The sequence below is a fragment of the Coloeus monedula genome, assembly GCF_965178545.1.
Source record: "Coloeus monedula genome assembly, chromosome: 1".
Classification (NCBI taxonomy): domain Eukaryota; kingdom Metazoa; phylum Chordata; class Aves; order Passeriformes; family Corvidae; genus Coloeus; species Coloeus monedula.
In genome coordinates this window covers 126111165-126137127 of record NC_138781.1, presented here as the reverse complement: position 1 = coordinate 126137127, position 25963 = coordinate 126111165, and positions in this window count along the sequence as shown.

Below are 25963 nucleotides of genomic sequence, written 5' to 3'. Positions count from 1 at the left end.
AGTTTTCAAATATGACTTTTACAGAACGTTCCTGTCTACAAAGGTTTCAGTTTGGGGGGATTCACTTTTGTAGATGAAACAGTTACCCAAAAAGCTTTACAAGCCATTGCTTCCCGTTAGAAACTTACTGCTCAGGCATTTTCATGGGTTGTCGCCACTTTAATGCAACAATGGAATATGTATTAACATCTCCTATTTTAAATTCTTTTTCTTTTAAATGCATTTTAAGATACACTTTCAGATTCCTGAGCTGTGAAGTGGTTTTTCCTACTTTCCAACATTATGCGTAAATGAGCATAATACTTCCTTCTTTTCCTCTACCCAGACTAAAAAACACTACTCACAATAATATGTGTCTGTTCAATGTACTTCACGAAACTGGCAGCACAATTTCTCAGCCCAGAAGAGAGAGAGGAATTATTTTCTACTCCTGTAGCTCCATTGCCATTCTATGTGTTTTGTGCTCTGCGTGTAATTCAGATGTAACAAAATCAAATAATTAACAACAGTAATGAAGATCTACTGCCTTTGTCTCAGTATGGTGCAACGCTCAGCAGGCTGCAAAGCTTCCCCACTATTAGGTCTTTTCCATGAAATATCTAGGCAACAACTTTTGGTTTTCACATATTAAATATGCAACTAGGCAGACTCACTTCTTAATTCCGGTGCTAAGACAGCTGCTCCAGTGACCTCTACACTTCAGGTTGGCAGCCATGTAGCTCTGTACTTCAGGGACCTGCCAGAACATGAGACCTGCTCCTGCAAAAAGAGCAATTCTTCTTTAAAAAGGAGGTTGGGAAATTTCACACATCATCTGAGATTGATATCACTGCTCATTCTTATGAATAGTGCTCAAATTAGAATGTAGATTGCATAATTTCTGGATTGTGAGAGGAACTGCTGAGTCCTGCCATTAGGCTTGGGTGGGAAAGGCTGCTTACACACTCCTTGATGGAAATGGATGGAAAGACTTGAAAAATTGATCAGCTTTTGTGACTAACAGCTGTTGATTTCTCTGTTAGCCTGTTGCCTCCATCTTCAATTGTGTTGTCCAAAGTGCCCTGAACCAAAGGCAGGACTAGTGAAGGGTTTCTCATGTGGGTAAATGAAGTGTCTGGAGGAAGTAAAAACCATTTATTGAAACTTCTTCTCCAGACCATTTTGCTAGCAGCTAGCTGAGAATTCTTTCCTCAGCTTTGTTCTCCAGTACTGGAGGACACAGGCAATTATCAAAATTGCTTGACAAATAAAAGCCATGAAAAATAGGTTTGGACATGGTTTTTTCAAGTGACAGGGTCAGCTGACCAGCCAAGTCCAATTTAAAAACCAAAAAGAATGAGTGCTTAATTTCTCTTTGTTTTAATAAAGAAAAAAATTCATTTTATAACTTACAGTGACCAGCCTCAGAACCATTACCACTGCAGCTCTATTTGGGTAACTTGGGAACATTCTATATTTTCATTCCTTTCCTTTTTGTTTAAATAATAATGCTGCTAGTCATGGTGCACAGTCACTGTTTCAATCAAGAACTGTGCATTTTAAATATTTGTGTTCATTGTAGCCAAGAAGTCTGCAGAGTCTGTGTTTTGACCAATTAAGCTTTAATCAGGACAGAATGTTTCAATGTTAAAATATACAAATTGCATCTGATCCACTGGCATATGCTACCTTTCTTGTTATAGCACTGTCTTTCTTCTCAATCTGAATGGCTCAGCTACAGGCTTTCATTTCTAAGTAATGACATGAGCCCCCCATTGCCAACAGAGCTGTTACAAGAGCAGAGTGAACGCTGCCTTTATAGCCCATCAGCAGTGTACTAGCACATCTAGCAGGCAGTATCGTGCTTCTTTATTTATTTACTTGCCATCTCTCTTCTTTACTCTGTATTTGAAACTTTCTGTCACTTATGTTCTGTAATGGAAGACACATGGGTATTGTTTTGGTACTCCAGGGAGAAGCTGGGTTGTCATAGCTCGAGGCACATTGAAAAGACACAGGAAGTATTGGATTTTTTTTGTCTCGGGCTGAAAGGCATAATTCTTCAGAACCATCCACCCACTTCATCCTCTGAAAGTTAAATTCACTGTACCTCTCCTGCCCCTTTGCTTATGAAAGGGGTTTGCAGCAAAGGTCAGAGGTAATTGATAAAGGCCAGCATAGAACCCCAATGAAGTACAGACATCTCAGATGCCATTTGTTTCTCAGGACTATGAATCCTTGCTAATCTTCCCACTTGCAGAAATTTCAAAACAGGTACCATAACCATAAGCAGCATCATGAGCTCCATGCTCACCTTGCTGGCTGCAGCAGTTGTAGAGCCACTGGCTCTCACTTCAGTTTTGTTTCTTGGCATTTCTGCTACCCACTTTTCTGCTGCTGACTATGTATTTCAGTTTACTTTCTCCTTTGCTTTCATAGCATTCATATTCCCAGGTCAGATCCTATTTTATCCTTTTAGGTCCAGTTGTTAATTTCCTTAGACTTAGAGGAATTCTTCTTATCTTGCCCATATCTGTAAGTATTCTAAGTTTGGTAGTGTCCAGAAATGTCCTTTAAAATGACCCTTGCTCTTAGTTCTCTCTCAATACAGTGCTGTACTACATCTGATCCTCAGATCACCCTACTAGAGAATTTCCCCTTATTTGATATTTTGCCATTTAGGGTGATGCTAATATACAGTGTAATATAAGCAGCCTTCAGTCCCCTTGACAATTTTCCTTTTCAAGCTAATTTGAGTTAATTTTGACCCATATTATCCAACTCAAAAAAAAAAAAAAATCCCTTTGAAAACAGCAGAACTCTTCACATGAGCAAGCACTTATCAGAGTGAGTAAAATTTCCAGAGTCTATCCCTCAGAGACTGCTCTTTTTATTTTGTGTTTCATTCATTGAATAAATAATATATATTCTTGCCAAAAAATTCTGACTAACCCACTTTTTGATTTTAAAAAATTAAATCGAGGTTATAATTTTCCTGCTACTTTTCCCTACCCTTCTGGCACCCATCCACAACTACAAAGGAAGTGACAATATGGCACAAGGATGATTGTTATCTGACTCTTAAGTTTCAGAATGGTTCAAATAAGGTTTTTATGGGACACATCAAAATTTGTCTTAGGATTCACCTTTGATTTCTGTGTAGGCAGGTTAGAAGTCTCAATTTCCTGTATTACCCAGATCTGAATGGATAACACAGTCATCTATTGTTACTTTTTAAGGAGGGAAAAAAAAAATTTGCTGCTTTTACTGAAAAACTGAGACACACTTCATAACACTCTAGCCTAAGAACAGAAGTATAGAACACCCTCCTATAAATCATATTTTGTGCATTCAAAGTTGTTGTGGTGAGGTGGACCAGAGGAAAACACAGAACAAAGCTTTGATCATTTTGATCAAGCACAGACCACCTATCGGGCTTCTGGGTGCCACTGCGCATCATGCACATTTTCAAATTTTTGTCATAATAGCTACCAGTCACTGTAGCTGAGCTAAAATGGTGGATGGTGATTAAACATATGATTGAATCCAGACATTTTAATCATACCCCTTCTATCTATTTTTGCAAAGCAGGCTGCCTGCTTTCCCAGCAGTCCTCATGAATAGCCCAGGGATGACAATTTGCATGCTAACTGAATTCATGTACCACACTGATTGTATGGAACATCTGTTGTTGATTGTTTTGGTCCTCTGCTTTTCAAACTAATATATGAAAATTCAGAAGGTAAAAGGCAAATTATCATGCCAAGGGAAGAGAGCAATTTGTTCCTTCTCTTTTTGTTGGAACTCTATGTTGTAGCTATTGATAAATATCACTACACCCCTGCTGTCCCCCAAGACTTGAACTAAAATATTATGCTTTAAGTTGCTGCAATTTTCCAGATGCTTTTTTTCCTTCTCAATCTAATTTTGGCATAGCTTTGGCATAACCACATTAGATGTGGTCACAGAAAACCTTCCCCCATCATCTTTCCCAGCACACATACCCATCACTGTGCATCTAGAACGGACATTTCTGTTCTTCTCTAGGTAAATGTAAAGGAAGAAGCCTCCCCAGAAGCTTCTCTTGTCTCCAGAGTCCCACTTTGCTCAAAAAGGAAACGATTAGTCTTCTCAGGAATGAGATTTTCCATCTTCATGGCAGAAAATTGAGACACTTCCTAATATCATCTGAGGAAGCTGCTCCAGCATGAAGCAGGTTGCTGCCAGGGTAGTTCTAAATTAAGAGCAAGTCTCAATACAGAGAAATAAATTTGTACTTCTAAATCCATGATACATCAGGTTTCAAAATAGTAAGTTGAATGGTATGTGAGTGAGAAAATTACTGAGGAACTATACAGCTTCAATAGTAAATTTACTTTCACCCTGCATGCACTTATGTTACTGTTTGGAGGGAGGCTATTAAAATTGTCAGCAAGGTTTGCTAGTTTTTGCTAGAGGTTTTGCATAATATGTAAGATGTAGGGTGCTTTTTTCATCACAGGAAGAAGAGATAATATGTCTGTGCATGATGCAGTTTAGTATGTGAGCTATCTGAATGTTTTAGCTTTCAGTGCACACAGAAAGAAGAGAAATGGCTCGAAATAACCATTGAGAAAGTATTCCATTAATCCATCAGCAGCTGTTGATTCAGAGTGCAACTGGCTACAAAGATTAGTGGCATATTCAAGATTGCTACAGGAACAGCTATGGATTACATCACTCCAACTCTCTTAAAGTCTGGCTATGCTGGAACTCACCTTCTGTACTCTGTGTGTGAATATTGTATTTGCCTTTGCAAATTTCCAATATGCAGGTTGATCCTGAGAAATACATCTGTGTCTAATTCCCCTGGTGATTCATTCTTGGGATTATTGTATGGCATCTTGGCCTTCATTTTTGTCTCTGTGCTCATTTGTCCTTAAGAGTTTGTTGTGGGAGAGAAATTGTTATTGTAGCATATATGAACGTGCGTGGTCTTTGTGGGAAAGCAGGGTCAGACGTCTGTAGGATCTTTCACGCTGAATCCCCAGGCATCAGCCCACACAAAGAAGAGAAAAAACAAACAGGAAAAAAATCTAGTAAAAAAGTGCAGCTGGGCTGAAGGCAAATCAAGCAACAGTGACCTGCATGCACTATCTCGGTCATGCCTTCACTTGCCAAAATGAGTTGATAGGCATCTTAACACTAATGAGAAATTTGGACAAAAAACTCTACTGCTCTGGAGATTGTTATACTTGATATACTTCACTAAATTTGGCATGAACTGAAAATTAATTTTCCATGGACTAGTGTTAACTAGAATGGTTACAAGAGTGAATATGAAGAGCGAGTGGAAAAAAACCATTCAAGTGCTGTGAATCAAAATTCATTTCTAATTCACTGAAATTCACTTTTTGCTATCCTGGCAATTCTTCTCAGTATTGAACTGAAGGAAAAAGGGGGTTTTTTATTAATTATTCTTCTTTCAATTTTTTTTCTCTGATACAAATTATTTATTAAAAAATTGAGAGTATCATTTGTGTCATCTTAAAAAAATACCCTATGGTTTTAGTTAATTCTATTGTTCAGGTCTGTTTAAAAATGTCAGAAGGACTTTCAGGTTTCTTGCAGACTTTCAGGAAAAATAGGACTGGGTCTAAACTATGCATGTGAAAAATAATGGAGGAAAAAGTATTTCTGATAAAATCTCCAGGCCTCCTTTGCCACAAAGCAGGGAATCAAATCAATCTCTGCCTATAGATCATATTTAATTTCAAAAGTTTATTATAGTTTGGGTAATAATTTTTATTCTAAAACTGATTAAATTAGTGCATATAAATGGTAGGGAAATGAGGATGATAAAACTTACACTTAGGAAGGAAAAATATATTCATTAAAATTCAAATAACAGATGCAGTCTCCTAGCACAGAAGTCATTATAAAATTCAAAACATGACATGGCAGAAGCCAAGATAGAACTGCCAAGCAAACTGCTTCCTCATATTCCCTCTTTTCTTGGACTTTTTTCTTTTGAGATATATGACAGAGAAGAACAGCCAGACTTTTGGGTTGGCAAACTTTAATCTTCTCAGTTTTTCATTCTTCTCCTGAACTCACTCTAAAATAATATTCACAGTGGTAGATCCCACAATCTTCAGTTTTTGTTGGGATTGTCCCACAAATCACAGCCTCTGCTTTCCAGACAGTACCACAAGATGTAAGATTTCTGCAACTTAAATGACTGCTCTCTATAATCAGAAATGACTAGTGGTTGTTTGCCGTGGTTTGTACCAACTTGTTCATACTGTAGAGGCAGGGCCACAGCAAGAGCTGGAATCCCTGTTAATTTTCCATTAAGTTAGTTTGACAAGTCAAATACATTATAATGTAAATATGCAAACAAAAGAACTTGATTCATTTGCTCCTGTGGTTGCTGGATAATTTAGTAAGGATAGCAAAAATAACTGTGCTTCTATAGTCACAATCTGTGCCTGCATAGCCAAAACTTTTTTGTCTTCAGCCTGGATCAAAAGAATGCCCCTCGGCAACATCCCATCTTTTTATTCTGCTGGTGGTGTGGAATGTCGGTGGTGGAATGTCTGTGTTAGACACTGATGATGGGTGTGTTTGTTAACCAGCGGTGCTTCAGAGCTCCAGACAGGATTCTGCACCCAGAAAAGCAAATTTGACAGGACAGGTGAGCTGACTATACAAAGCTCAGAAACTCCCACTTTGACCCAGATATATAAGACTCCCTTTTTTTTTAAAACCAGCTCTGTTCCAGAATCACCATTCATGATACTCAAGATGGGTGTTTTCAGTGCTTGAGAATAATATTTGCCCATATTTTTGCTTTCTCTATTCTTAAGAAAAAAAAAAAAGTACTAAAAAAGCTACCAGATATTACTGGGAGGTTTAAGCTACCTAACATTAAGCATCTAAATGTGAGATTGGTTGCCCATAGAGTGAATGGAGACTAGACACTGGAAACCTTTCCATAGTGCAAGGGTTAGGCAAACAGGATACTAATTTAGATTTACCAGTTAAATTCTTCAGTTTAGGCAAAGGTAAAATAATCCAAGACATAAATGAGGATTGCCACTCTGTCTACCCAGACTACTTGTGAGCTCCTTTTTCTTGTGTTTGCTTTTTCTATCAGTGTGTAAGACTTTGGACAACCCAATCATCCCTGTAAAGGTGACATGGTGAAAGATTCTGAGAAGGGATGCTTTCTGTTGGGTATCTAGCATATCTAGAATCTAGAATGCAAGAAATGGAGTGCTTTTGTGGAATGTCCTAGTTAGGCAGATGACAGCAGCTACAGAGGGTTAGTCACATCTCATCAAATGTTCCTAAGAAAAAATGGGGTACAAAGTTCAATGATAAATTTTATCAGCTGTTTTGATCATTGGACAGGAAACTTCTAGGGTCAGTATGCCTGAATTCACCAAACCAGTCTGATCTGAGTTTGATTATAACAAGCTGAAGCCCATGGGGTGATGTGGATTAACACTGGTGTGCAGTTCAACCCCAGCTGGCTCATCCTCCCTCAGGATGGGGGAGAGAACTGAAAGGATAAAAGTGCAAAAACTCACGGGTTCAGATAAAGACAATTAAATTGGCAAAGCAAAAGCTGCCTGTGCAAGGAAAGCAAAACAAGGAATTTGCTATTTCCCGTAGCAAACAGGCATTTAGTCATTTCTAAGAAAGCAGGGTTCCATCACTTGTAAGGATTACTTGGGAAGACCATAAATGAATTTTCCCCTCTTCCTCATCTTTCCCCACCTTTTATTGCTGAGCACAACCTCATATGGTGTGGGATATGCCTGTGGTCAGTGGGGTCAGCTGTCCCAGCTCTGTCTCCTCCTGACTTCTTGCCCACCCCCAGGGTACTCACTGGCACAGCTGTGTGAGGAGCAGGAAAGACTTTGATTCTGTATAAGAATTACTCAGCAGTAGCTAAAATATCTCTGTATAATCAACACTCTTTCCAGCACACAACATAGCACCATACAAATCACTATGAAAAAATCAACTCTATCCTAGCCAAGTACATGGTGTGATGATCAGTACAGGCTGGAGGCAGCATCTCTGGAGCCAATTGTAGCCACTTCCATGAAATTTCTCTTTCAGATTTGTCCTTCCTAGTGGAAGGCAAGACACCTTCCACTACACACTCACCTGAATTCCTGCAGTTCACTCCTGCAAACTCTGAGCTCATAGGTTATATATGAATCATTAGACATAATTAGCACTAAACAACCCTCTGGACATTCCTGCTGAAGATAAATATATCCCGCCTTTTTTATGTGGATGAAAAGCTGAAGCTGATACAGAACAGATCCTGAATATGCTGAAGGCAGACATGGCCTAAGGTCTATTCAAGTTATATGACTATTAGACTCCTCCAATATTTCTCACTTCTTCACACAGCTTTTTAGATTGACTTGGAGCTGTGATAGCACGGCCCTGTGAGTTCAGTCATGTGCACAGCAAACTCATTTTCGCCCACTATATCCTGTTTTGTGGCTATTTGCTTCTCACCTACTCTCATGTGCAAGGGAGCATGAAATACCCAAGACAAAATCTATTTCCCTCGAGACCACGCAGTGTTTCCTTCACGGAAACAATTCCAGATCTCAATAAGAAGTAATTAAAGTTTGGATGCTGGGACAGCAGAACTGCTGATGTCAAATTTTTCAGATACCACCACTGCAGCTGAAAAGGGAAAAAGCTATGGAAACCATGCCCTAACAGATTATCTCAACTGATACCCTCAACCATTCACCCTTCTCTCATGTGTGCTGTCGATGAGTGATCTCAGTTATGTTGTAACTGCATTTTTAATCTATGTTTCCTTTATAGCCATGATTCTTCCTTTATCTTGTTTGTGAGCAAGCAATGGACTAGTCTAGTCTTGTGATAATTAATGACTGAACCCTGAATCGAAATGGTTTGCATGTGCTGTGCTGCGTCAGGACCCTTTGAACATGTCAAACTTCACACTTATCTCACTTCTTACATAGCAATAAATAATGGTATGCAAAATTTAAAAAAACAGAAAAAAGTAGCAGAAAAAAATATTATTTTCCCAGAGAAAATTATTCTTATTGCCAAAAAATGGGACTGTCTTGTAATCTCATACTCCGACACACAGGTTCCCTTTTTTGCAAATGCCAGCAAAAAATATTAGTGAAAATTTCTTTCCATTTCAGTGATGTTGAGTAGCTAGAGTTCTATCTGTTTTTCAAAATCCACACTGGAGAAAGAGAGTCCTAATGAATAACAGAGGCCAGGTAACATTACTTAAAATACTCAAAATCTAGTGGTTTTCAAGGAAGAATGAAGTTTTACATATACCAGTATAACAGTCCCTGCTTAGAAATACAATAATATATTTTGGTCTAGGACTTGATTTTTGGTGTAATGATGCTGTGAGACTAAGCACACAACAGCATGGCTGGTACAATAAGCACAAGGAAGCTATATTAATTACTAAACATTTTGTAACGGTGTGCATACAAGCAGCTCCAGTGTAGTTCATCATCTGGTACCAAGGCTTAAGAGTTAAGGACATCTGTGCTTTGCTTTCTCTTGTAAGTCCTTTTCCACAGAAGCAGCACATAACACTCCATGTGAACAAAGCAAAGTCAGCTGATTAACATCTGTTGGCTTGATTAAAGTCATATAGACTGCAAAATTTCAGGTTCCAGTAAGACAAGCTTGCCCTTGTAACAAAGCCAGGCATTGTGCAACAAGCTGCCTTTGCTATACCTGCTCATATGGTTTAGAATCATGTTTCACACCTGAAAAGGGGGACCCAGGCCACCTGAAGTGGTTGTGTAAACTCCCTTTTATGTTCAGCCACTAAAAGATATTAGTAAGCATGCCAGCTACTGTCCTTACCACATAATAATGCAATAGAAATTTTAGACTTCAGTTTATATTGGGCGAGTGTGGATACAAAAATGCTGCCAGCAAGAATTTTTCCTGCTTCTTTATAAGTCTGTGAGATACTTTTCTCTCTCACAAAGCTATTTGCAGAAGTTCTGTAAACTATGAACACCTGTGACTTTGTAGAACTATGTTTATGGTACAGTAGAAAAATATTTTGACAATGGATGTTTTAGGATTCTAGACACTCACTCCAGGTGGGTGGCTGATCCTTTGTCCAATTAGACTATGAAGAAAAAAGTCTATAAAAGAATTTGTAAAATAATTAAATAAATCTATCTTGCTGCACAATTCCTGCCTGCTGGATCTTCTCTCCTCTCCTCCCTACGGCTGTGGGATACAGTAATAGGCGAGTGAGATTTAGGCAATGAGTACATTGGGATTGCTTTTCTGGTATTCAAGCTGCTCCTAAAGTGGATATAATTGTGCTGGTAATTGCATCATGAATGACTGCAGACACCTGAGAGCAAATTTTGTATCAAAGTAGGTGCTAGAGTGCAGGTGTCAGAGAATGCAGGGGTCCTCTGCACACTTCAAACAAATTCTCATGTCGTCAGGGAAGGGTCCAGAAATTTGAAGGAGCAAAATAATGTTCTTGTCAGCAAAATAATGCTGTCGTCTGTGGTAGATGCTTTTTCCCCTGACACCTAAGTACCAGCTAGGTTTAGTTTTGTCACTGGTTATCTTGTACCACCAGAGTTAAGGTTTAGAACAAAGAGAACTTCAAACAAGGTCAAGTGTTTTACCTGAGCAGCATAGGATATCTAAAAGTATGGCGCATGAGTGGAAGCACCACAACTTACTCCATGAACCATTTCTGTCACCAGAAGAAACTTTTTCTGGAAGGATATTGATAATCTGTGAGTAAAAATTTAGGTTGGCTGAGGATCTGCCTCAGAGGTCTTGTCACCATACCTTGTGTAGGTATCTACAGAATGTAGTGGTCAAAATAAGCTATCCACAGTGCTGTGTTAGCACAGCACCATAATCAGCTGCGTGTGTGACATACTAGGAGAGCAAAACAGCCATTAAAAATAAGCATTAGATCATGTCTGCCTTCAGTTCAGTGTAAGGACATATGCTATATCAGCTTCAGTGTTTCAGTATAGCCCCAGTGCTGCAGCCACATTTCAAACATCTGTGCATACTCAGCCTCTGCTGTGCACTACATGGCTATTAAAGTAAACAACAATGTCTCAACACTTAAGGCTCTGGTGGGAATCCAGGTGTTGGGAACAACTGGCCCATGAGAAAGAGCCTCTTCCAGTTGCAATATAGAGAAGCAGACATGACTGGTAAATAACAATTTCAAGACTTACCATTTTCTACCCCAGTGACAAAGAAATGTAAAGGCTGAAATGAATATGCTGAACCCCTGACACAGCATCGGAGATTTTACTGTTCCTTCTCTTTGAACTAGAAGAAAAGCCAGACACAGATATATCTGGCTGAACAAAGCATGGTGTCAGTGATGAAGACCGATTGATTAGTTTCTCAACTAAAAAAAAAATAGGAGAATTAATTTTCCTTCAAAACAGTGCAGGAGGGAACTGGGCTGACACCTGACCAATGTGAGTGATAGAATGCCATTTTCATTGTGAAGATACAAAGGTATTTTAGCTGTGTCCTCTAGCTGCTGAAAATAACCCTCTTAAAGTTTGCTCTGTGTGCTAACACAGAACATCATGCAGCCTGTGGCCAGGAGTACTCTGCAGGCAGGCATCATAGTCCAAAATAAAAAACATGGTTCCAACTTAATTTTCTGATGCATCTTAAAGACAAAGTCCTGTGCCTTTCCTTTGATAACTCTCAGGACAGCTAAGGTGAAATTGTCACTGCAGTTCCATTTGCTGAAATCACTGGGTGATGGTGGCAAGAAATAACATCAGCTGATAAATGTGTTTCTCAGATACTTGAAATCTTTCAAAAAATCCATCACTCCCTGTGAAGCACATTATCATCACCAGGCTAATTATACTCAAAGCTGATATTCTAAGGGATTTTAGGGATTTCCTTTTATATAAGAAAGTGAGATGATTAAATGCCCTTGCAGTGTCTATTTCTTTCAACAAGTAGATTTTTGCAGAACAGTTACAGTCTGAAACATCCCAGATGGTGCTTTCCAGTTGCACTAGAGCATGTATTTTCTGGTAATTGCACAGCTTACCTAATTCCCTTGATCCTGAAGTCTATTCTCTTGTAACAAACTTTTCTAAAGGGAAGCATCTGTTTTATGCAAAACCACACTTACCATTTTGAAGGGGTTGGGATGTGGAGTACATAAGGAGCATGATTTTGAAGACTTTGGAGTGACTATAGGGACCCATCTGGAAATTATAAATAAAATGTAAAACTTGAAAAAATTGCAAGTAAATGGTAAAACTCCAAAAATTGTAAGTAAAAGGTAAGTATTGAAAGACACTGAAAGCCAAGATTAGCCTAGGACATACAGAAATTATTTGTAAATCAGGCCTCTGTGTACTGTGGCCTCTTGTCTCCCCCAAGTTACAGATAACTTTGTTCACAAATTTTGTTGCTTTTTATCATTTTTTATCACAGTATTTGCATTTATATCACAGTGATTGCAATGTGTCATAGCAATCTATTTAAGACTTCACTAAGGATTCTGCCCAGTGCACCAATATGAACAATCACTGCATATGGTTAAATTCTTAATCAGGTATGTGGAATGAAAATAAGATTTAGTGATATATCTGTGATAGCACTGTGTTGATAAAAGCAATCACTAGAAGCAGAAGCATTTTGTTCAGTACCTGAACACAAAATCTTTGGAAAAGGGACCAAGTTATGCCCTGTGAGTAAATTTGAAAGACCATTTTCCCCAAAAAAAGATTGGCAGAAGCTACTGAGGTTTATGCAGGGGAAAGGGAGTTTGCAGCTCCCTAGGAATGGGGGGCAGCTCTGAGGAATTATCCAAGGAAATGAACTTCACAGATAACTTCATCGAACAAATTCCTTTCCAGTAAGAACAGCCTGGTGCATTGACAAAACCCTCAGTGAATCTTGATCTCCTTCAAGAGTGCATGGCAGTTTTTAAAGCTTTTAAAGCTCTGGGATTTTTTTGTACTAGAAGCTTTGGATTTGCTGTTGAGCGTGATGGGACTGTGTGTGGGAGAGAAGGGATTTGTGCCAGAGACATGTAGACAGCAGGGTGAGTGTGAGCCAGATATGTCTGCAATGAACAGCTATTTCTGGCTGCTCAGGACAAGGACACCTGGACTTCAGCATGAAAAAAAAAGAAATTAATAAATTTGAAGGGACGAAAACCCTCTAGGATACTGCAAATGGCCTGATATATCCCATTTGTATTCTTCAGTGACTCATGAATAACACAAGATCACACTGGTAGCTGACATTAGAACAAGCTGTAAGTTAATGAACTGACATTGCAATTTTTAGTTTTGAAAAAAAATTAGTTGAGTGGCAAATAGCCACTGCAACTTTTTTTCCATACATTTTATTACTTTCCTCTGAGTAAAGTAGAGGGGAGGCATAAAGTTTTATTTGAAAATGTATATGCATTGTCTGGCAATAAATTATTCAATTAATACTCTGATCTCAATAATGATGCAGCAAATACTGATGAGTATTTTCATCATTAGTGAAATAGCTAACTTTAATGAAAAAGACAGCACCATTAAAGTGTCACATGCTTATCTTTATTTGGTTGTCACTCCAATTTTTTTTTTTTAATTAAAAAGAGTTATCAAGCTAACTAAAATAAGAAATCAAAGCCTAGTTTTCCTGCAACAACACAAATGCCATATTGTGCATTTCCTTTGGCAGAACCAAACTGGACAAGGCTGCTTTTGTCCATCCATCACGATACTCTGTGACAACAGACATGGAGATCAGTTTAAGAATCAGGTCACAGTTCTGTGTTTCTTTTGTGTCATTTACCCTGTGTTCCTCACCATCACAAATGAGGTATTAAGGAGTTACATGGTCTTCATCACATAACCCATAATTCAGAAAAGTTTCTCCCAAGACTGCCCTGAGGACTCCAAGCCAAATGTCAGACCCAGGACACAACAAATACCTTCCTTCATCCTCAGAAAAACCAGGTTCATTGTACAAGAAGTCCATATGTATGAGCACAGAGAAACAGCAAGCCAGCGCTACACTGGAGTTTTGTGATTTCTGCAATTCCTATCAGCTCACCTTATGGGCACTTTTGACCTGACACATTTTATGTGGCCCATGACTTGTCCACCTGCCTGGTAGCCCAGAGCACAGTGTCCACACATCTACACAGTAGCCACGTTTCCAGTGCCTGCAGAAATTGTTAGTGGACATCTCAGTCCATCCCTCTGTAACTTCACAGAAATAAAGATGAGTCTAGCAAAAACTTGACCTACTGCTAGACTGTGCATCAAGCTGTTGATGGAGAATGATGTTCTAATGTCTTAAAAGTGTGCCAAAACCTGCAGCAATGTGGGCAAGGCAACACCTTTGGCACTTAATTGACTGGTATATGGAGAAATAAGAGCCCTAGCCTGTGGCTTTCACATGTTGGGGAAGAGCTGGCTGCTTTCACAGTACACAGACATGCATCCAAATTCCCTTAGAACCACTGAGGGAGGCCCTTTTTCTGATTTCATCTGTTTTTGAATACCTCAAGTGCAAAGACATTGTTTCTTGTGTAAACATCCATTAACTCTAATGCATGCCTGGACCTGCCCCAGCTTCCTGAATCACCAGCTCAGAAAGCATGAAAAAGGAAAACATGACAAATGCCACTGCAAAGTGAACTGAGTCAGTCTCCATAACTGTGTCACACAGAAACAGAGGGGTCTCAAAATATTGTCAAGCCTTTACTCTCAGCGAGGTTCAATTTTACATCTAGGCCATCCCCAGCAGGACTTTCATAAGTATAGTTAATCTTTTCCTACCTCCTTGATGAATCTTTACTAATTAACTCAGTGTCCCCTATGCGTTTTACTTTATAAAGCTCTTTTGCTGTTGCCATTTTGGGCTAATTTATCTGCACCTTTTTGAAAGGAGGTATCCCAATAGGGAAGTGTTGGTCCAGATAAAGCCTAATAAACACAAATAAAGTATTTTTTCTTGAATTCTAGCTAGAATGTTTTTGACTAAAAACCAGAATCACGTTTCTCTTAGGCTCTTATTTTTTCACTCATTTATTACTACCTTATTTTTTTAACTTGTTTATTACTACTTCAACCAATTGTCCTGTACATTGAAAAGGTGGTTTTTTTCTTTCTTTTGATTTTTTCTCTATTGAATTCAATTAATTCAATTAACTGATTTCTGACTTCTCAACTTTTCAAAGGTATTTTAAATGCTGATCCTTTCTCCTAGTCTACAAGTAACCCTTCACAGACTTCTGCTATTTGCATATTTTGTAAACATGTTCTCCAACCTATAATCAGCCAAGTCAATACCGAAAGTGTTGAGTGATACTGGCTGAAGTCATCCTTCCAGGATCCTACTGATATGCATAAAAGAAAATCGGAAATAACTACTGTTTGGGTGCAGGTTTTCAAGCAATTCTGCATCCACTGATCTTGACCTAACTTTGACCTAGGAAAGCCAAAATATTCTTTTCCCATTCCTTGTGGACATGGCACATGGAGCTTGCATTTTAAAAAAACTTTCCTAGAGGCAAAATATGTCACTGTTATTGTTTCCTGCCTATCCATCACACTACTTATTCAGAAGGGAAGAAAATTAGATTTGGAACTAGCTTCGGCTCAAGCTGCTTTTGGCAATCTGTTCTGACTGTTTTTCATCATATTATTACTTATTATATTTTTATTAATGTTTCTCATTCCTTTATTGCTTACAATTTTGTTTTGTATAGGACAGTGTTTCTGTCTCTTCCTGGAGCCCTAAGGTTAAGCTTGACTGATTCATAATTCTTCAGAATGTTACACATAAAACATCCCTTTAGTCCAGTGAAATCTTTCTGGCTGAACAACAGTGATAAGCACAACCAGAGAAATTACTTCTGTGATTTATGTTATGTTAGTGAGGTATGGTAAAAGCAGTCCAACATATGATGATAATCCATGCTGGTATTCAAACAGGTGTAACTTCAGGACACAGAAGAAAATAGGGACTTCTACCCCAAGACTGATAACCTTTTTCATATTGCAAGTACTCAATTCCATATTCTAGGTTAACAGGTTTTCTTAAGCCCTTTAGCTGCAAGGGGTAAACTTGCTCAGATATGCAAAATATCCTTTTACTTTCCTGGCTGCAGCCATGCTTTTCTCTTTGAAACTTCTGTTAGAGTTGCGCATGCACAGAGCTGTGGACAGATTCTGCACTTCCGTCCCCAAGATCCAACATACTTCTTGAGTGATTTATACAAAGCTTCTACGGCCTATTAAGGGAAACCTTACACACAAGACTAACATCTGAAACTATAATCACACATCTTGAAATATCCTAGCATTTAACCTCACCCATCCTCTCCCTCTGCCTTTCCAAGTAAATCCGTGGAAACAGATAACTGTATGACAATATCTAGATTATGAGGAATCCCCTGGAAAAAAGGATCTTTCCAATTACGTATTCCTTTTTTGTTTCATCTCTCAAGACAATCATTTTCAGGAAGGATTCTACGGTAGATCAGAAAGCACAGTTCTGCTAGGGATTCCTCATTCATACCAACACTAAATCCACCATCTTTATCACCAGAAAAGCTGTGATAATCCAACACATCGTGAATTAAAGGAGAAATGAGGAAGCAGCTCAATGTCCAAGATACTTTAGGAAAAAGGAAAATCAGAAACATGAAGAAATGGTTGCATAAGAGTTCAAAACTAATAAAACAAACATAAGCACACAACCAGGGGGTTTTTTTCTGACCAGATATATAATACATAGGGAGTCTATTCTCTTCAGTGAACTACATATCTGTAATGGACTGCAGACTTCCCTACTGAGCAAACTTTTCCACAGTAGTTAGATGGATAGGGACAAGATTCTGTTTCTTGGACTTTTCTCTGTGTGCAGTTTCTTCTACGACAGTTCATCTGAAATAATTAGGAGATGCAGCAGGTGTGAACGTCACTTGTACAGAAGCCATGTGAGGTGCATGTTATCCCTGTGAGCTGACAAGAATCCTGGGAGGCAAGAAAGAAAGTGAAAATCATGAAAATAATTTCTAGAACCATGAGCTCATATTTACAACATTAGGAAAGGGGGCTTTTCTTTCTCCTTCAAAGCAGGCCAAATTTCTTAATATAAAAAGATTCATAACTACCTAGACTGAGGAAATTGCTGAAGGGGACACAAAGATACGACCAAGGGAAATCCCAAGGACCAGTGGCACACTGAAAAGGTAAATGGTGTGAGTGAGAGAGGCTAGGAGGTTCCGAAGGGAAACGTGGTGCTAGATCAAGCAGGAATCAGATGGGAACAGGAGACTTGGATCATAGCAAGGAAGGAGGCAGAAGAAGATAAAGGAAAATTGATAGACTGTGGGAGTTGTGTATCTCATCTCAGAATCTCAGGGTACAAAAATGAAGTCTTCTATTGAATAGGAAGAGCATATTTTTATATATTCACCAAAGTCTGAATTTTTGAGACTCAGAAACATGAAATCAATAGTAAGACCATTTAGGAAAGCTCAAAGCCAGAAAACCATCTGAATGTTTTTAATAATTTTCATATAACTGGTTTGAGAATAACATCCTTGATTTTTTTTTAACAATTGACATTAAAAACTATAGTGCATTGTAAAACAGAAATAACTAAAGCTATAAAGTGTTTTCAACAGCCTGACTCAAGTAGAGGTCACACTGAAAATGTAAACTTTTAATCAAGAGATCAGCCTGTAGGGATATGGGGAATTAACTATGTCCTTTTCTTGATTACTACATTCTGGCAAAGGCCATTCAGTAGAAGGAATGTAAATGAACAGGACAAGTAGATTAATTACAATGTATGACTTCCAGACACATTATTATTTAATCTTTGCACTTTTCAGTTGGCTTTCATCATCAGTCAACAAAAAAATTTCTTCATCATCATCTGTTTGCTATTTACAAATCTAACTCAGTTATCATCTCAGACTCCAGAATTCCAGGTCTCCCTGTACTCCTTCCTTTTCTGCCAGCAATCTTTATGGAACATAGGAAAAAGAATGGAAAGCTTTGGCTAATGAGCAGGGCATAGCCATAATATTTCCTGTTTCTACACACAACTGAACATCCCACACTACACCTACTGTATCAAGAAGAAAATAGATAAATTCCCATTTATATTCTATGCAAAAGCACATCATATCAAGAAAAATGAATTATTATTCACTGCATAAACTGAAAATGAATGGAAAGCAAACTAAATTAATAACTTAATCATCTCAGCCTAGCGTGGCTCTTTTTTGGTGAATAGGACAATGAAGAAAAAATATTTCAACTTTACTTATAGTTCTTCTGAAGTTACTGAAAAACTTTCCAGGAAATGCTTAGTGCTTAAGTCCTACTGCTTTCACATTCAGCATCTCACAGGACATACTTAATATGTCAGAAAACTGGACTCAAAATATTAAAAATGGAACTACTTAAGATGAAATTTTGTTGACTATGAAACACTTTGTTTTGAGAGATACAGGGAAAAGAATAAGAGAGGAAACTCTGGGTTATTTTCCTTCTCAGTTCAACTACCTCTATACATGACTGACTACCGCAGAGAGCATTTTTAGCTCACCACATGCAGATTTGCGTACATATTCAGTTAAAGTATCTGTTTCTATGAAGTGAATAGGAGGGGATTTTTCCTAAATTGTTCAGTCCTTCCATGTGTGGCTCTCAGCACACTCACAGAGTTTTGAAATGCACTGTGTTACGAATAGTAAATAAATATTCTCTCTGCTTTTCTTACAAGCAGAACCTAGGGAGGAAAGAATGAGTAGAAATAGTGAAACACAAAGTCCAATGAAACTGAAATAGTGTAGGGGAAAAAAGCCTAACAGCTTTATCCAAGAGTAATGTAAAAAAAGAGAGTGGAGAGTTTTGTGAGCTTGCTGTTGAAAAGTCTGTCAAGAGCAGATGAAGCTGAGTAGGTCAAGTACAGGTCAGAAACTGTTCAGCTTGCTCTGCTTTTAAGTTTTATAGAAGGCAGCTCTCATTTGTCAGAAAGTCAATGGGACAAAAATATCCTCTGTAAGTAGCTTAGGATCAGTCAGTCTTCTTTCAGTATACAGATAGTCTCACAAAAAAAAGTAAAGACAAAATTCTCTATTATTGTGAAAAAGGATGGTGGAAGAAAAACAGAGGTATGGAATGAAAATGTCCTGCTATGTGATCTGCAAAACCAGTCATTTTTGTCTTGTACCTAATGCAGCCATGCAATGAAAAGTTCCTGAGTTCAGTTAAAAACCTCAAGCGCAAGTGAGCCAATTTCTTCAAGTCACTTCAGCCAAGACACACAAGAAATGCCCTGCTCTCCTCACTAAAACACAGCCTGTCTTGCCTGTGAACTAGAGGAATTCCAGTTTCTCTCAAAAGTCTCCTGTCTGAGCTTCTAGACCAAGCTGGGGAAGTTAACTAACACTTCAACATAGTAAACTTCGAATGAGAGTCTAAAACAAGACTTAAAATTATTTTTTGCATCTCAGTTAATCCCCAAGAAAAACATTTCTCTAGATCCCTTGGAAGGAATCCTTCATAGGAGAGCCACTGAAAAACCAAAAACCAAAGGGAAAGTGTGAACAGAAAAAAGTAGGATGCAAAATTTCAGACAAAATGGGTTCAGTCGTTTTGTGTAAGCACCACATACAACCAACACCATTTACAGATTCAGAGATTATGGGGGTTTTTTACACCAATAGCATACACAGGTGTAAGTACTATTCTAAGGCAACAGGCTTCTCTTGTACAGGCTAATGTAGATATCGATTGGGGTGCATGCCACTGGTAAGTAAGTGTCATTAGCAACTCTGGAGAGACTGACTGCCCAGAAGCTTCCTGAGACTGTGAATGTGATGTCTGGGATCTGTGGAAGCTGTGACCTCGGGGACTGTGGTGGAAATCTTTCTCAACTCTTTCTCTACTACATGTGCCTTTCACCTAAGTGATTTAAGATTTTTAATGTGATTCACTGGTACCATTGTCCTTTCTTCCTCCACGGGGTCGTCCTGACACTTTTAATTTAGAATGTATGAAGAACTGTGCACGTGCTTCCACACAAGGAAGTCACAAGATATGCTCAAGTTACCAGGGCCCTTTGTGGGGTGAGGTGCTCTGCTTAATACAGCATGTGCAACACAAATATCACCCAGAGAGGCACTGAGGAATATATCAGTGTGATGTACAGAATGGGGATATTAAGGAACATTTCGTGTAGGAGAAGCCATGTCATGCCAAAAAAGCTTGGCAAACCTGCTGGCTGGTATGGCAATAAACAGGCAGCTGCAAGTCCACTGGAATCTACAGAATTACAACTGCATTGTTAATTTTAATGAGATTACTCTCTGAATGAAAGTTAAACTTGAAGGACTTTGGTGACCTTTACTGAGAGCACTGCTTAAGTTAGTAGGTCTACAACATGCCAACAAAGCTTAAATATGGGTGCTACACAGTCAGACATACCAACCCTAAGTCCTTTGAGTATTTACAGAGCACTTACTTTATAAACACGATGTTCTTACAGGCACTTGAGGCTGTGAAGTGTCAACAAATATTTACACTGCTGTGGAAAGAGGTCTTTCACACAAGTGTAAGGGGAAGCTTTGGAGTGTGAAGTAAATTAAAAGCCAACTGTGTGTGTGTTGTGTTGCTTCTGTGTGTTACACTCTCTTTGCTTTGGCTCCAATCCAGACTGAAATCCCAACAATCTCCACAAAGGTGGGAAAAAGCTGTCTATGGGACTTAGTCTTTTACCTACCGGACTACAGCTGAATATAAAACAGGAATGTTTTTCCATTTTTTAATGGAAAACTGTTTTGCAAACAAAGTCATATAAATAAACAACTCTGTCTGTTGTTCGGGTAAAAGAATTATGAAGAATGGCTCCTTGCCACCTGGGTGGAAATCCCATTAGCTGCAACAATTCACTGGATATGGTGAAAATGGTAATTTCACACAGTACTTGTTATTGATCCATAATTATCCCCCAAAATATAAGACTAAGGAGGGTTGCACTTACTGTGTAAAACAAAGAAAGGAAAGCATGATCCAAAAATGCTCAAACAACACTGAGTATCTGCACCTCCCAGGAAATCAGCTAAAACTAAAACAAACAGAACAAAACAAAACAATAAAGCAAACCAGCATCCTCACCTCAAGAAAATTAAAATCAAAATCAAGAAAAGTGGAGGCTGGTGGTTTCTGAAACACTCTCATGGTGTTCTGTAGACTGGACAGCATGTGCAAAGCATGGACACAACATGCTGGCTAGATAGGCACTCTGTGCTGCAATCTCCATGAGATGGTGAACCACGACAATGTCATGTCATGATTCTTTTGAGAGCTGTGTTTTTCCCTGCAGTGCACAGCCCACTGAGACAAATAAAACAACAAAAATACAATCCTCATGAGTCTCTGAGGCAATACAGGCAAATAAATGTCTTGTTTTTCAGAAATTTCATTTTTCAACCCAAGAAACAAAAATTTCTACAGAAAGCAGAGGCTTTTTAATGAAAAATCACGTTTCATCCACAATCTAACTTTTTGCCAACAGAGTTAATATGAAAAATCTCTCTGGCTGATGAATTTCAGGCCCATTTTCTTAAGAGGCCAGATCCAGTCATGGTATAAATCATCACAGTCCTATTGAGCTCATCACTGTGTTTACACCAGCTCTGGCCTTACACCAATTATAACTGAGTAAACACAAACATTAGTTTTCATTGTCTGTGATGCAAGAGAAATCTCTGCTGCTGAAGCACAGCTCTTTACCAATAGCTCATTTTATAGGAGTTAAAAAAAAATAATAAAAGGACTACAATGCCAGCTTAAGATGAGTATTTCTTAATTTTATCAACAAACTGCTGAAATCCCGAAGTGTTTCTTCTTCAGGTCCTTTCAAGGGAGGAGAAAAAGAAAGAGCAAATTAAAAGGAAATAATAAAACCACCTCAGAGAGTGCAGCCTGAGGCTGCAACTCTGCTTTCAAGAAAAAACATTAAAAAGAAACCTCAGAAAAGCCTTCAAATATCAGGTAAAAGAGTATAAAAGTCATTCATGCTGTGTTTGATGTGGTGCCCTGACGTAGATCTTGGAATCGGTTTTATCAGCTGCAGTTGAATTGAGATGAAGGAGATGGTTCACACGCCCTCCTCATCCCAGGCTGGAGAGCATCAGCACAGGGCAGCCCACAGTTAATAGCTGATCTGCTATCGACAGGGGAGAAGCCTGGTTAAGAGCCTCTGGCTTGTGCAGTTTTGCAGCTCTCGTAGAGTGCCCATAAACATATGTATCTTTGGAAAACTATCATGTGTTTTTAACTTCCTGAAGAATTCTTGTAAAATATAACTGAACCACATTACCCTTTGTCCTGTGCTTTTATTCCACTAATGGACAAATTGGGAGGAGGCTGAGAACAAATGTGCTATTAATTACCCAGATGGCTTTTTAATAGAACCTTGGATGATTGCGCAGCCACTAAACATTGTCCAGAAATTTCTTAATAACGCTGGTGAACGAAGCATTCCTTGGGAGAGAATAAAGATGCCATTGACCAGGAGGCTAAGTTATGTCAGGTTAGTTTAAGAGATAGCGGACAAAGGGTGTGTATTGTATGGAAGGAATGACAGGCTGAATCCTAGCTGTCCGGCTCCTCCAGCAATGACAGATTTTCTAATTCACTGCAGATTCTCATAAAAGTGGGTGGCCAGTTCTGGTGAACCAAACAGTGCACCTATTGATAGTGGGTGGGAGAGATGTAATTTTGAATTAACCTGGGTTGATTTAATACAGCAGAGAGTCTTAGTATCAGCATAAAATTAGGATTAATACATTAAATGTTAGGTCAGAATGTTAAATCCCATTGTTGAAAGACCTACATGCAGTCAGTCAAGGCTCAATGTGAGGATTTCAGTCAATCAGGGCTACAGGCTGGAGTGTGCCATGCTTCCACAGCAGGAACGATGCATGTAGAAATCAGAAACTGAAGATATTTTCCTGTTTCTCTGCAAAAAGTAACTCTAAAAATTCACATTTTTAATGTATCTGTGTCCATATTAGTCTTCCCTTAACCTGACATCACAATGGATAAGAAAATAACCAGGTCAGACTTGTCCCAGCATTCAGGGGATGATATCACATAAAAAAGAGAAGTTCATGGTGTTTACTGTCCATTTCTGCATTCACTTTCACAGAAGATTTTTGATACACCAAAATTTTTATGGAAAATTATTCTAGCCATTATCATTATAGTTCCTCAGGCGATAGGATTTGAACTCAGGAGGAAAAGAACTGATCTGGCTTGGAGCTTTTCCTGCCAGTAACATATTAAAACAAACAAACAAACAAAACAAACAACAAAACCCCAACCTAACAGCTGGGTAAATTATGATAACTGCAATAAGGAACACGTAGCATTAAACAAACCAGAGTTGGTACTCGCAAACAAAATACAATAAGTGAATTATCTGGAGTTGAGAATAAAACAGAAGCCAGTAAGATCACATATAAGAAAAACACTGTATAAAAACAGATAATCTGTGAGCATTTACTAATGTTTGCTTTTTTGCTTCAAAAATTAGGATTAGTGGGAACTCCATCCATGTGTGTTTTACAAAGGCATGATAAGAAATCGGAGAAATTTCTTTTAGCAGCACTCCCACTCTTTCGGGCCAGATGATAGTTCCTGAGCTCTCGGTGCATTTCAGAGACACCAAGGGAAGGTTAGAGACCAACAACTGCAAATCCAGCATGCTGAAGTCAATCCACTGTTGCAAAAGGCTGCATTCTCTCCCATCTGGACATTTGACAGCTTGGGTTGCTTCAGACTTGACTACACCATCATCTGCTTACCCCTACTAGTTTTGCAGTCTCCTGTATCTTGGCCTTCCTATGCTTCTGTTTGTGGGCAATGATTTCGTGATCTCATTCTAAGGAAAAAAGTTTCTTATTCACATAATTTCATTGTGGGAAACTAGAAGTTAAAAAGTTACTAGTCCAGACAGGGACAATGGCAGGGTTTTATAAGGCCATCCTGTGTAGGAATCATTAGTGGCTAAAATAATTGGCCCATAACTCGGGTCAAAATTGTGGTTTAATTTTCACAGATTCTAGCCCTTATAAATGCTTTTCCCACTATTTCAATTTATTTGTCATTAAGTATTTTTGCCTCGCTTATGTATGTCGCTTTCAGCACCATAAAATTAACCCAGTTCTTAGGCAGATTTAATAGTGTAAGTTAAGGTGACACTTGTAAAAATAGATTTATGCTTTTTTACTTTCTTTCTTTCTTCCTTCCTCCTTTTTTTCTTTCATCATGTAGTGAGCCCATCCAGTATAACCTTTACTATCTCCTAAATCTCCTAAATTTTGTGACCATAGCAGAAAAGCTATTATATCTTTTGCATTTAAGAAGCTGATGTATCCCCATGTGATTGCTGTATTTTCAAAGATTTGTAACCTTCACTCTCAGATTTTAGCAGTGCCACTGCAGGGCAATTGCCTGAAATAAAAAAACACCCATTGAAACTAAAGATAGTTTTACGACCAATGATCCTTGTTTCTCTAGAGTACATCAAGTGCAGGCTACGCTTTTACTCAAGAAACTCTCATTGAATAAAAATATTTAATGCACTTCTTCTTGTACTGCTTTTGCCCATGTTATGCTATTACAAAAATTATTGCAACATACTTTTATTTTCCATTGAGTTACAGCCTTATTGCATCTGTTGCACTCACCACTAAAACTGCTTTGATGTCAAAATAGACTGTGCTATCCTGGTCCAATATGAACAGAATTTTCCTATAAATCTAAAATAGGTTATATTACACCCATCTCTGGGCATGGAATAGCACCTTCCCCAAAGGAGAGACTTCCTAGCACTGTTTGATGAAGAATCTCAGACTTTATGAAAAATGGATCTCTAAGGAATGCGCTTATGCAGGTTCCCAGGTGAGCTCTCAAAATCAGTAAATCCCCATTTGCTTATTGGGAAAATGACGAAATTCACTAATTTTTCATAGACTAGACATCTAAGCTAAAATGACCATAGTGTTGAGGAACTGGGCAGGGAAATCAAGTGCATCATGGCTAATTCCAGTCAAATCCCATATTTTTAGGCAAGTAGTAGGATCGCCCTTTAACTTCTGGAAATAGATCCAATGTCATTACAAGCTGATCCACCAGGGGATTTCACAGGAGTCTCTGTAGTTCCAACATCCAAAGCCAGATGCAAAGGCTGTGCATGTCAAATATTTTACCTGACAGTCACAAAGGTGATCCCATGGGCATCTGCACTGCCCTTCCCGAGATGATGTGTCAAGGTGAGAACTGTGGAAAAGAGTCTCCACTCTGCTGGATTTTACAGGTTTAACTTTGATTCCCCACAATATTTTGCCATCAGTATTTCCATTTAATTGCAACATACCAGTGGGATAAATGCAGAAGGACAATCAGTCCACACTGCACTGTCAGTGCACTTATTAGAGAAACAGGAAGCTCTTTGGTTTCCAACCTCCCTCAAAGATTGCAACAAACTATGTATCAAATGGTGAATGCTTAGTTCAGTATTGAGAGTATTAGAGACTATTTAAGATTTAAGCAGTTTTGCTGATTTTGCCTTAAGTCTCTTAGTGAGCCAAAATAAACCTTATGAAAAATTCCTCCACGGGAAAAAAAAATATGGGAAAGAAAATAATAATTGATAAGCATGAAATAGTTTCCAGAAATATATATATTGTTCTCAGTCCTTAAGCATCACCTTTGAACAGAACTACCTCTCAAAAAAGGTACTAGCACAGAAATGGTAACTTAAGTACAATGAAGCATCAAGGAAAATATCCACAGTGTGAGTTGGTCTTTGCAAAGACAACATTGTTACTAACGTACAAAACAAAATGTGATCCATCGGGTCAAGACAGAAGTTGCCTTAG